This window comes from Felis catus, chromosome F1 (assembly GCF_018350175.1).
Source record: "Felis catus isolate Fca126 chromosome F1, F.catus_Fca126_mat1.0, whole genome shotgun sequence".
NCBI classification, from domain to species: Eukaryota; Metazoa; Chordata; class Mammalia; order Carnivora; family Felidae; genus Felis; species Felis catus.
The window spans coordinates 29,611,307-29,621,517 of NC_058384.1; the positions used below are offsets into that span (position 1 = coordinate 29,611,307).

A 10,211-nucleotide genomic window follows, 5' to 3' on the forward strand; every position below is an offset into this window, starting at 1 on the left:
ATGTTCGGAGACAGTGATCGGGGATCTTCTTACCTGTCTGTCCCTTCTCCGAGCTAAACAATCACAGATCACATTAGTGTTCCTTGGAGGGCTCATTTCAAACTCTGGAAATCGCATGAATCGAAGCCATCTTCATCTAACTAGGTTGATGCTGCCTTCATTTTCATTCCAGAAACTTTTGGCTCTTCCTCATTCAGAAGGGATTGCCTGCATTCGAAATAGGATGACGGAGGAATTACTCTCGCTGAGATTACCCTTCAGCGCCATCCCAGAACTGAGACGCTCTGCTAAATGCTATTGCCGTAATGACTAGCAATCACGGCACAATCACGGAAATGAATTAAATTATTAATTTCAATAGCACCCCACGGTGCATTTATAAATTCCACCATCTGGGGAACATAAATATGGAGGTCCGCATTCTAAACTTGGAGGCATGGTGCTCACTGCCAAGGGCTGTATCTTGGAAGGCAGTAAAGATTTTTCAAGATACTATATGTGGGGCGGCAAGCTGTGCATTTGAGAGAAGGCTCTGTCCCCAGGTCTCTATTAGCTTTGCCATTTATTTAAGGCTCTCTTTCCTCTTAATTTTTAACCAGTTCTTATCTTAGAGAGCCAATGCGTAAAAATCCACAGGACGGGAAATAAAATAGACCTCAGACTTGAACTGTTGAGTTCTTCACCCCCTTTTCTCTTCATTGAATTTCCTTTTGTCCTCCCCCAAAGTCTCTTACCGACTAGCTTCAAATATGTAAATCTCCGTGTTAATAAGTTCTTCTTACCGAGACAGCTATTCTTAGGTTTTGAATGTTTTCAAAATCCATCTAAAGCTTTAAGGTAATTGTTTCTGAAGCAGAGGGGATGGAGGTCCTGGAGCGGTGTGTAACCTACTCTAATAAAAGAGGTTTAACTTTCCTTCCTTATGTGGAACCATTTGACCAGATGTTGGGGTTCAGCAAGCCCTCCCTGTTTGCCATCTGTGACATCCCCAAGGGCCAGTGAGAGAGGGGCACTTCTAAAGAGCATATGTAAATGACTTCCACGGAGCCCTGCAGGGACACGGTAGGCCATCTTCTTCCTACTACGGATTACCAACTCAAAGCCAAGAAACAGCCCAGACCTCTCTGTCTCTATGCCACAATTTCCAAATATCCACATCGGGAATTCTAATCGATGAGTTCACTTAAGAAGCAGAAGACAAATGCATAGCTTTTCTATAGGATAAATAATTCTATGGCATCGGTGCTGTTGCGTGCTTGTGATCTCTTAGCTCTCCGTGTGTATAGGGCTTGGAAGCAACTTGAGTCTCCGCTAGCCGATGAGGAAGACGACTACTGAACATCAGAGCTGTTCATTTCCGACATAGCTCAGGCAGTTCTGTAAGTTAATGTAGGCCTGTGGGCCGCTGGTCTCTTGTTGAAACTGAAGGTTCGCCCTAAAGGTCTCCCCCTGACCCTGTGCAGCCACTACCAGTTGCCGATGTTCACTGGCTTTGGTAGGTGAGGTCAAGTGAAAACGTTTTGGGATGGGATGTTTTCTAGCAACTGTCTTGCTGGTTGATTCCCGTGCAGTTCCCTGTGGAGTCAAACATCAGGGTAGCTCGGGATATGGTGATCTGAAGCTTTGGGAATAAGTGGTTTGTGCCTAATCGGCATTTCATTTCTTCATTGTTTTAGATGCCATTCTCATAACGTGGCCAAATTAGCTTATTATTAGCCATTTACAACAAGAGAATAAACAGAACCAGTGATCACAATGGATTTGCACAAAGCTGCCGATCTTCACGGCAAGGCCCTTGCCAATAGCTTCCCTTTCTGTCCCTGGATTGTAAACATTAACGTTCATCACATTGGAGGAGCTGGACCTCTAGGGACTCCCGTGTCCTGGGTTTATTAATGATAATGAAGGACCCCAAATCAGTGATTTCTGCAGTTTAGCCACAGGGTCCCCAACCTCTGTAGGAGTTAGTAGACTGGAATAATTACAGACTAAATAGTGATGATAAGGAGGAAATGTAGTGTAGTTGGAGTTAGTGGGCTGAGAAAACCAACGTTTCCAGGATCAGGAGCATCTGTTTGCTGTTATAAAGGGGAAGGGTCGAAGCAAAGAGACCTTCCCCTGATCTGCGTGAGCTCAGTAGCTGGGAAAGACTATGCAAAGTTATCATAAAGACAAGATGTAATAAATAGCAAGACTCTCCAGCACCTTGCTCCCGGCAGTGGGAAGACGAAGAGTTGGCATGGGTTTTGAGGTGAAAATCTTGAACAGCCACTGCTTTGCTATCGCAACCAACGCTGGTGAGCCTGGAGGAGCCGTTGTGACTTTGCTGGGGAGCCTGGATTGACTTCCGACTCAAACATCAGAGAAAACGTCTCTCGCACAGAATTGAGAAGCTCACTGTCTTAAGGTGAGCCCGTCACAGCAGCAGCTCTTGGCAACTGCAACTCTTCTTTTCTCTCTGGGTGTCAGATAGCTCACCCTAAACCACCAGCAGCTTTCCATTAATGAGCTGAATTCCTCCGAGGCCCAGGTCAAGCGGCCTGCCCAAGGCCATGACGGAGGGCCCGTGTAGACTGCGGGCCCGGCAAGTATGGCTTCCTGCCGGACCATACCTCTCCCCTACAGTCTCCTTGAATCCCACTACGTGGATAGATACACCATCTGACACTGCCCCGCAGTGAATAAAGGGAAAGAGGAAACCAGCATTTCTTTCTGAGTTGAAAGCATATGGTGCTATCAAGGTGGGGAGGCGGGGAGAAGGAGGCCGGGGAAGATTCAAAAGTATGTTGGTTATACCTATAAGGGCAAGTAGCATAAGAGAGAAGAAAATGTTTTCTCACTCCTTGGACAGTATCTAAACAGCCCTCCGTCCAGGAAAGGAGAATGTCTGTCTGAGTGAGGACCAGCTCTAAACTGACTGGGCACTTCTTAGTTCAAGGGTAGTTGCTTACCCAGGTGACAATTTTCAAGTGAATGTTTCTTTTTTTTTTAAATTTTTTTTTTCAACGTTTATTTATCTTTGGGACAGAGAGAGACAGAGCATGAACGGGGAAGGGGCAGAGAGAGACGGAGACACAGAATCGGAAACAGGCTCCAGGCTCTGAGCCATCAGCCCAGAGCCTGATGCGGGGCTCGAACTCCCGGACCGCGAGATCGTGATCTGGCTGAAGTCGGACGCTTAACCGACTGCGCCACCCAGGCGCCCCGTGAATGTTTCTTTATCATAAGATTTGATGGCGAATTTAATTGGCCCCTGGGGACAGAGGACAGAGGAACAGTACAGCCCTGTGAAGAATCGTTGCAGGAGATCTAAATAAAATTCAGAAAAACTCACACCTCAATCCCTTCTGAGATGGCCACCGGAAGGTAAGAGTAAATTGGCAATCCTTAAAATAAGACCCTGATAGACTCACCTGGCTTCTTACACCATTCTTTTACTCAGATGCTTCCTGCATTTTTCATGAGGGAAGCATTATCAGTTTTTGCTTCTTTAGGGAACTTTTCTGAGGCAGTCTGGAAGAGGTAGGTTCTGCAGGAGGGCGGGGTGGGGGAGGACTCTCTGGCTGCCCCAGGCCCCACCCAGCCACCCTACAGGCTAAGAGTGGTACCTCCCAGCACGCTGGTAACCCATTCATGGAGCCTGGATGTGTCGTGCCACACCCATGAGGGAGTGCTGCGCTCCTCTACACAGGTGCACGTGGTGGGAGGCTCTGTGAAAGGAGAGTGACCCTGCTTATACCTCTGGTCGTCTGACTGCAAGCTCGTCCCCCCATCTCCAGCTTCGGGGCTGCCTCCAAAGCTCCCAAGGAACTCATCACTGGAGTCTTCTAACTTCAGGGAAATTCAGTTACATACGGATTTCTTTGGGACTTGCCTGAGTAATTCCATGTGGTCATTATTGGGCATTACTGGGAATCAGGGGACATTACCGGGTATCATTGAATAATCTTTGTGGTTGTCATGTGAATAGGTCAGGCCCACCCACACTTTAAGGCCATCTCTGGCCCTGAACAGAGGGAGGGCTGATCCGCTTCTGAAGATGAATGGCACAAAATAGAGCTGCCCAGAACCAGGCTTCGGTTCTGTCCTCTTGGGGTCCACCTGTTTTATGTTTGCTCGGATCTCTGATGTTTGCTCCCCGACTCTTTCAGATGGAAGTCTCTAGGGCATAGACTCTCAGCCAGAGATTTTTGTGTATGTGGTTTACTGGGAAGTAGTCTCAGAAACGACACCCTGTAAAGGACCAAAGGAAGCAAGATTGGGCGGGGGCGGGGGGGAGTGGAAATGTGAAACAGTTATAACAGAGGCTTGGCCAACTTCACAGTGAGCTCTAGGACGGGTATGGCCTTGCAGAGTTGTTCTGAATTGAAGCAAGTGCACCAGGCATTTTGTACTTCTGAGCTAGAGGGGTCCAGCAGAAGCCAGTTGCCATGGCAGCTCTTGGCAATAGACGGGGGCTGCTGGGGAAGGGATGTGTTTTCAGGGAGGTGGCTCCCTTCAGGTGAGGGAAATTCTCTCTCAGGAAGTCAGCTGTGAATTCTCAGGAGTCAACTCATGATTGCTGGGGGAATGAGTGTGTCGGTTCTTTGAGACGGATGGGGAGAGAGAGTGCGCGCACACGTGTGCATGTGCGTGTGTGTATGTGTGTGTGTATGTGTGTGTGTGTGTGTGTGTGTGTGTGTGTGTGTGTGGCTGAGTGGCACACCCTGGCAAACACAGTAACCACCTCTGAGTGACTCAGATACATTTCATTTGTCTAGTAAATTTGCCCCATCTGGAAATAGCTCCTCCAGGATTATGGATGGCCTCTTTGAGAAAATTTACAAGATTAAGATTAATGGGACCAACTAGTTTCCACTATTATAGCTGCTCTTCAGGCCACAACTGACACTCATCATCTTCATCCTCTGCTCCCGATTTCATACTCTCTCTTAACATGGACACCTCTGCCCTCAGTTGGCACTAAGTCTGGGTCGCTTGCCTGATGGAATGACCAGATTCTCATGCCTGAGGGGCACGAGGTCCCTGTCACCATGTCCTCCTCAGACCATGACTTGCTGGCCTTGTCCATTTGCCATCACAGTTAGGCAAGAGCGTACAAAAACGTGCTCCAGTGGATCAACTGTATGCCAGGCATATTTCTTTCTCCTCCCATTATAAGAGTCCTACCTCCTCCTCATGATCAAGGTCAATTATCCCTACCAGTATAGTGACTCCCTTTCTTGCCTGCTTGTCTCTAGGTACAAGGATCCTGAAGTGACCAGGTGGTACCTATAGCCTTAAGCCTTAAAGATATTTTTACTGTGTCCTTAATAAAACATCGCCCCTCTGGGAACCAGGACCTCTAGACCCATAGAGCCTAAAGTTATCGGGATGGAAAACTTGGATTTCTCAAGTGGGCCACCAGGAGTGATGGTAAGCAGGGCCATTCCTACTTCCATTTCCTGGTCCCCAGTCCAATGAACTCCCCCTATCAGGGCACAGCACCATATAACAGTTGTTGATTTAAGATGTAGATCTCATCCTGGAGGATGGTGTTCCATTCTTGCAGGTATCATCTTCAAGCAAACAACTTCTACTATGCCCTCAAAAAACCATTTCATTGCTTTATCAGGTCCACAGATTCTGTGTGTTGTGATATTTCATAGGACCACTGGATCCTTTGGTTTTATGCCCACTGCCACACCTCCTTTTCCATAAAATGGGTCCCTTAGAAGTGACATGAAGTGAAACATTAAGCAGGTAGTAAGTGACATATGAAGTGGATGTTAGTAGACTAAACATCTGTAGTTAAGTTGGCCAAAGCCTTGCTTGCAAGCAATCTGTATGTTGGTTTCAGTCCAGAATTGCTACCCCATCCAGGGTGAAAGGAATCTATTTTGATCAATTTGCCACCAGGTGGCTGCGTGGTCTTCTTGAAGGATGATGCCATGTAAGGGGCTCAAAACTGGTCTTTATCAATGTTGAGTTGGACATTTGGCATTGACAAATAAGTTGCCTCTGGTGAGCGGGAGCCCATAGTTTAGGATCTCTTCATGCCTCCAATTCCTGTCACAATGGCTGTCCCATTCATCACATCAGAATTAGAGTGACTAGTGATAGAGGTTGGCTGACATCAATTGGCCTAGTTGTTACATTTAGTTGATTATTTAGTTGGCTGTTAATTCCATCATGGTTACTCTCTGATGGACATTAACATACTATAAAAAGATTTTCATATTTCATGCCCACCTCTATAGATTCATAACATGTGTCTTTCTCAGATTTTTTCCCCAGTCTTCTAAGCCTCTTCATTCTAGATCCCTGTCTCGCCAAGCCATTCACCACTACTCATGAGTCTTGGTATAGTCTAACTTCAGCTGACTTTTTTTTTCCATATACAGTTTATGATCACATATACCACCTAAAGCTTTGCATATTGGAAGGATTTCCTCCTTCTTGCTGAAGGCCACCGGTTAATGGAGGTGTAGTTCATCAGGAGTGCATTTTCAGCTTGCACTTACATTTTGAGCCATCCGTATATCAAGTTTGGCCTTTTCTCACTCCCTCAGGTGCCTGCCACATGGTCATAGACGCGAACCAAGGGCAAAAGCATCAGCAGTGGCTGACACAGGTTTCTGGGCCCCTGATTTTGCCATTTGTACCTTCTGACTGTGCTTATATCTGATCCTGGATGTCCTATTCCATCTTACGATTGAAAGCTTTTGTGCCTGACCAGCCTTTCATGACTTGGTGGGTCTGATAAAGATCATCATGACGGGTAGTTCTGGCTAGTAGACCATGGCCGCTCTGTGTCCTATGGTCAATGTTCCATCTCTACGAGGGTCCGGCAGCATGCGAGGAACTCTTTTTTAAATGTTTCGTTCTTTGCTATAGATGGCATACCCTCACTTCAGAAACTTAGGGTTCTACATTCTGATTCTTCTACTAGCGTTTGCCGTATACTGTGCACGCCATCTTTTTGGATCATCAGGTCCAACAGGCTGTATCGAATACGTGGCAGGCTGCCTGTACCACAGCCTGAACCTGCTGCACAGTCCTTTCTTTCTGCGCCCCACTCAAAGCTGTGTGAATTATGCTATGGATTTCTAATTTCTACATCAGCAAGTTTCAGCCACTCTGCTTGCCAAGTTTTGCTACATTTTAGATAACCCACCTCCCCTAAATTATTACTGATAAGCACCCCTATTCTCTCATCGGCTGGCCTCCTGCCATCTAACGTGACTCTCTCCCCTTACTTCAAGGCCTTTGCTCGTTGTGTTTCACTTGTCAGATTTACCCTTTCTTTAGCTTCGTCTAATCTCTCGCCTTTCTACATAAAACCCTATCTTCCCTCTGAAGACAACTTTGACTTTTTCCAGCAAGTCGTTCCTCTCCTCTCTGCAATCCTATGGTACCTAGAGGCATGCCAATGCCAGTTGCCACTAACATACCTATTGTTGAATAACGCTTGCCCTGTGCTTCGTGTCCATTACCTGTTTTTACCCTAAAACTAAAATCTCCTTAAGGAATGCATCCAAATCTTCCTACAGTTTTCGTAGGCACGCAGCTAGTTCTTGGTAAATACTGCCTGATGGAGCTATTCCCTCCTTATCCCTCAGCCTAAACCAGGGGGGCTCGTAGTACGACCCAATGTATGCCTTGAGGGCTGAGGATATCCTAGAGTCCACACTTGTCTTCTCTATACCCAATCCAGAAAGATTCTATGCATTGATAAACTTGTCAACAATCATGCAAGCTCATGAATTGTTAGTTGTCCCTTCAAATTGCTTCAGTTTGGAAATTTTGCCTTCTTGTTTGGCACAATGGTCTGACCCTGCTGCCAGTGTGCTTCACTAAGGAAGATTGTCAGATCCTGCCTGGTTCTTAGCCTCTTTTGCCTCATGTCAAGTGTCCTAGACACCACTTACTAGGCACATCCCTCTCCCAAACTCCAGAACAAACCTGAAGTTTGAAAGATTTAAGAAGCTACAGCTGTCCATTGTGTTTCAAATCCCCTAGACCTTGGGCTAGAAAGCTGAATAGGTTGACCTTGTCCTTATTTCTGAGACAGGCTCCACATTTGCCCTGGAGCCAAGAGCCGGATCGTCTTGTGTCCCCTGTCTCAGAAATGCAACCAGTACTCCAGAATCTGTTTTATCGAGGGTTTACATCACCTTGCACACTTCCCTGATTCTGTCTGCTCCTCTGGGCCTCCTGGTGTTGACCGCAACAGAATTTACCAGTAAAGCTTCCCTTTTTAAGTCATATGAAGTCTCTTGACATTAATCTTTTGCCTAAGTTTCAGCTAAGTCCTCAGTCTACCTGTTGGATTCAACTTCTTTCACGCCTATTGTAGAATATTTCTGGCCTTTGCCTACTGAAGAGAGAGGACAAGCAGGGAGAGGAGAAACCTGTGGCTGAACCCTGGGAGAGCAGCATAATGAATAGGCAGTGTGACAGGCAGTGTGACAAACCAGGAGCGGTTCAGACAGGGTCTAAACTCAAGCCAGGTGGCATGACAGGTGTCATAGTACAGGTGGAGGCAGAAGATAACCTAAAATGACATTGATGATGTTATGGAGGTGTGGAGAGTGCTAGTATAGGGTCAACTCCCAGCTCAGAGGAAAAACGGAAGCATGAACTCAGTTACACAGTCAAGGCTAGTATTGTAGAGAGTGCCTTAGTGAGCACTTAGATTCCCGGGACTCTTGTCAAGACTTCAGATACCTGATTCCCACTGTCTGAGATGCTGAGATGCTGGAATAGTTTCTTCTGCGGTAAGGCAGTTTGGACAGACTTTGGAAAGAAACAACCCTAAACTCTCCATGGTTAAAATAACAAAGGTTGATTTCCTGCTTACCCTACCATTAAGAGGTGGTGGTGTAGGGTCAGGAGCAACTCTGTTTCACATAGACATCACTCAAGATCCCAGGCTGATGAGATGCCATCATTCCTGGTACTGACGTCTCATCTGGAGGCTCAGATTTGCCTCTGGGTTTGTTGCTGCCAAGTCTAGAGAGTTGTATATAAACTATTAAATGTTTTGGACTCTTCTGATCACATTTAATTGGCCTGAATGACTCACAAAGGCAACTTCAAAGGGTAAGGTTCTGTAATCTTCCTATACCTGGAAGGAGAGGAGAATGGGATGTTGGAACACTAGCGATGCCTACCAAATGGAGTCAGAATCAACTCATAAGCTGGACTTTGCTTGTGTCTGTGTGCTTGGTGGGAACTTAGGGGACACTTCATTGTTGTCTCATACTGGGAAGAGTAGAATAGAGGAAAAGGACAGGTTAGCTGTTAAGAATCCTCCATAGAGAAAAATGTATTCTGAACTATAGCCATAGTTTGTAGTCTGGAACCAATTCACCTTTGGTTGGGCCTCTACTTCTGGGCATGTGTCTTCTCACTCAACGCTCTTAATATAAAGCCAAACCCAGCCATCAAAATTGGCTATTGTTTTCCATTGGAGACGTTCCTACGATGAACTTCCATGCTCTGTCTCCACTTGTTGTCATTATGTAAATCACGTCACATTGAGCTAGTTGGCCCTGCCTAGGATTGTGACCCATGGCTATAGAAAAGTCCCATAACTGGTCTGGGAACTGAGCTATCTTCTTTGATTTTATTAACACCATTCCTTGACTGACTCACTCACTCATTATATCCTGGGAACTTATTGAAATAACTTCAGCTTTCGAAAAAAAAAAAAAAAAGGAGTACAACTAATGAGATGTAATTCAACTTATTTTTTTTAAAGAGATCTTTAAAAGCGTATCTATACACAGACTTGTGCAGACAGAGACACATATCCAAACTTGCTACCTTTCAGAACAAGGGAGTTGTACTTCACAGTTTAAGAACCACTCTGAAGAACCTCTATGCTGTCATAGAGTAGCAAGAGTCATTTCAATTGTAAAACCCATTGTGGAAATATCTCTGCTGTAGATCCCTCAGCGGACACTCAAAAGAAGTGTTCTGTTCATAGGCAGAGCTTCGAGTGTCAGGACTGACAGTGTGGAAGGGTTTCAAAGAAGAGGCTAGGGGTGGGGGGGGGGTCACAACTGCAGAAGATTCGAGTTGGCTCAGACCTGAGAGTCTCTCTGAGAAGCACTCTCCAGCACACTCCAGCAGGATCCATCCCAGGGCGATGCTCCCAAAGCCGTCATCACCTTCCAGACTGGAAGCCACACCGATAGCAATCCTTGCTGGACACTACCATGCAA

At 46.1% G+C, this 10,211-nt stretch overlaps 1 protein-coding gene across 1 annotated transcript in view; it reads left to right on the plus strand.

Moving 5' to 3' along the window:
* LOC109495639 (collagen alpha-1(II) chain-like) overlaps positions 1-10,211 on the plus strand; it is a 169,134-nt gene that overhangs the window by 115,976 nt on the left and 42,947 nt on the right. The gene's annotated exons all lie outside the window — the stretch shown is intronic.